Here is a 3,139-nt window from a genome sequence, read left to right as displayed (position 1 = left end):
CAGGTAGCTTCTAGCTGATTGTGAAGATGGTATCTTTATGTGAACCCGTGCCAGTTTTAACGCAGTGTTAATGTCCCTGTCAGTGTTATGTCAGCCGCTCAGGATTTTGGTGTAATTCAGGAGGGGTGAATGTAGCAGGTATATAAATATACAGGAATGCATTCCACCAATAATCCCTCACGTTTTATTTTATTGTTCCAATATTGTCACTTTTATTTTGGTATGTTTACTACAAAAGACCGTTTTGGGAGCTAATGCTTTTATTTTGAAGTCTTCACTTTCGGCAGTGACGTCATCTACCTGCGTTGCACCCTCTCTCACTCAGTTGTTTGTATGGCAGACTGAGGTGAGGAGAGTTTGTCATGTGCTCTTTGTAGATTTCTGTTCTAAATGATGTTTACAGTGTTTATATAATCTTAAACTGTGAAACAAGGTTATAATATCATTCCATGGTGCTAATGTGTTGCTGTGTAGCTGTTTTGCAGAAGTTTGAGTGTTTTAGCAAACTTTTAGTTAAGTACTGTTTAGCAGCACGTGTGAGGACTCACACACAGCACCTGCAGCATGTTTAATGGCATCTTTTCCCCACCACAGACTGGTGTGTTGCAGACGTCCATGTTTATTAATGCTGCTGCATTATTGTGTTTACTTCATGCAGGTATGTTTGTTGCTCCCATGTTTTTGGTCTATTGTGTTTTGTACTATGTGTTTATTTTTATTGTTTTATTTACATGTCTAAAAATACTAATTAGCCGGTGGTGTATACATTTCCAGTGTAACTGTAATTGTACAGTGTATTGTGATCTATTGTGACAGATTTGATATCTGAATGTTTTATAAGTACTAGTCTCTCAGTTGTTTGTATGGCAGACTGAGACTGGTGTGTTGCAGACGTCCATGTGTATTAATGCTGCTGCATTATTGTGTTTATTTCATGCAGAGGAATAAATACGCCACAGTTTCGGTTAAAGACAACAACCGAATCTCCTTGTCCATCAAACACGCACAACACAACGCAGAGTCGTAGCAAGGGTCTGCTGAGAAGTAGGCCCAGACCGGCTACAGACACACATGTTGTTTTCTAACATTTCGAATGTTTATGTTGTACATTTATTATCTTTGTAATTTACATACAACATCTATGTCCGTCCTGGGAGGGGGATCCTCCTCTGTTGCTCTCCCTGACGTTTCTTCCATTCCCTCTTAATTGGGGGGTTTTGTTTCTTTGGAAGGTTTTTTTTTTAGGGTCTAGGGACAGAGGGTGCCATATTCTGTATGAACTGGAATGTCCCCTGAGACAAATGTAAAATGTGTGAGAGTGTGAGAGTGTGCTATATAAACAAACTTTGATTGATTGATATAAGCAGTGCATGAATTCAGGAACCATGGCAGCAGATTCAGGTGTGAAAGATGCTTCACTTCAAAGCTTTCTTCTCAAGAGGTTATCTGATTGAGGCCCCGTCCACACAGAGACGATATCAGTTGTATCCGCTAACGTTCTCTATTGTATAGAAGGTTCGTCCACACAAAGCCGAAACGTAGCAGCGGATTCGGAGCCCGAATCCGATGCACTTTGATAACGGCTCCCAAAGTGGGTCTGGAGACAACACGCTTGCGGCTCCGTGTGTACGCCCAATACGATCGTTGCAACTAGTGATGTGTCGGTCGCGAACGAGCCGATTCTTTGGTATGAACGGGTCTGGAACGACACGCTTGCGGCTCCGTGTGTACGCCCGATACGATCGTTGCATCTAGTTATGTGTCTGTCGCGAACGAGCCGACTCTTTGGTACGAACAAGGGGAACCGAGTCGTACTCAGTGAGAGCTTGGTTGGTCCACACTCACTGCCTGCCAAAATCCACTCGCCTTTTAAAAAGCTTGATTTTGTTCCCCAAACCTATTCTGTGAAGACCCGCCCCTACTCTGACTGGTAGGTTTCAGCACGAGGAGTGAGATGGGGTGGGGCTTAACGGAATACGGGAGAGAGAAGTCATAACAAGTGGTACAGGACAGGTAGATGGCGTGTTTTTCGGATGGAAATGAGCCAAACGCGAAAACGCAGTATAGCATTTGGATGCACTTCAACCAAAACCCAGGCAGTGATAAAGCGCACCATTTGTAAAGGCAAAATATCCTTTAAAGAGCAACTTCCAGGTTAAAGACACCTGTGAATAAATATAGGAAAATTATGAATACTCTAGATTTAAAAAAAAAAATACAGAAATAGACACTACAGTGACATCTGGCGTCGTTTTTGTAAGAAATGTTCACTTCCGCATAAAAAAGCCTCGGCACGTGACCTCCCGCGTGTGACGTAACATGGGGGAAACAAGGGGGAGAGCGGCCGGTGTAACGTATTAATAAACATGGATCCCAATGCTGGTTTCGATACAGAAGACACAGAAGAAGTTGAACATGAATATTCGAAAGCATATGACGGACCACAACCTTATAATTATGAGCCTGCTAGGCGTCCAAGAGACCAGGAGCAACCAAGGATTAGAAGAAATAACGGCCATCGTAGAGAAATTGAGCTGTGGTGTGAGGAGAACCAGTGGATAACTGGGCAGCTATCTTGGTGAGTGACCGGCGTTAGCTACAGAATGTTAGCTAACGTCACATCACAACATTGTGAAGTTAGCTATGATATATCAGGCCATAACTAACATAGCATTGATAATATAGTAACGTTACTGGCAGGACTGTTGATACTGATCCATAACAGAAACTAATGCGCAAGTATCAGCCGTATCTCACGTTACCTAATGCAACTCCACACTACGGTGCTGTGTACCGGAGGGGAGACGCGAGATACGGCTGATACTTGACGATCTGGCGGAGAAAGGTTGTGGAGCCTCCGTTGATATGCCGTTGTAAATGGCTTGATTGAAAGCAGGTGTGTAGTCGGGGAGGGTGCACAGCTGATTGCAGCAGGTGAGTGGAGGTTGAGCCGGGAGCCAGGAGTGACAGCCACCACGCACACACAAACAACACAGACAGGGGGAAACAAACAAACACAAAGGAGACGGCTGGAGCAGTACAGCCACCCACAGCGTTTCCTAATGCAACTCCACACTATGTCTTACGGTGCCGTGTACCGGAGGGGAGAGAGAGAGAGAGCAGCGAAGGGGGGGGGCGA

The 3,139-nt window shown here is 44.4% G+C and overlaps 1 long non-coding RNA gene across 1 annotated transcript; it reads left to right on the top strand.

Moving 5' to 3' along the window:
* Positions 1-6: 6 nt before the first annotated feature.
* Positions 7-1,065, top strand: LOC104953001 (uncharacterized). The gene is made up of 3 exons (XR_799162.1): positions 7-346; positions 595-658; positions 941-1,065. It is a non-coding gene; the product is annotated as an uncharacterized lncRNA (long non-coding RNA).
* The last annotated feature ends 2,074 nt before the right edge of the window (positions 1,066-3,139 follow it).

This window comes from Notothenia coriiceps, unplaced genomic scaffold (genome assembly GCF_000735185.1).
Source record: "Notothenia coriiceps isolate Sejong01 unplaced genomic scaffold, NC01 NC01_scaffold00020935, whole genome shotgun sequence".
Classification (NCBI taxonomy): domain Eukaryota; kingdom Metazoa; phylum Chordata; class Actinopteri; order Perciformes; family Nototheniidae; genus Notothenia; species Notothenia coriiceps.
The sequence above is the reverse complement of the archived record's forward strand: the minus strand, read 5'-3'. Positions and strand labels throughout refer to the sequence as shown.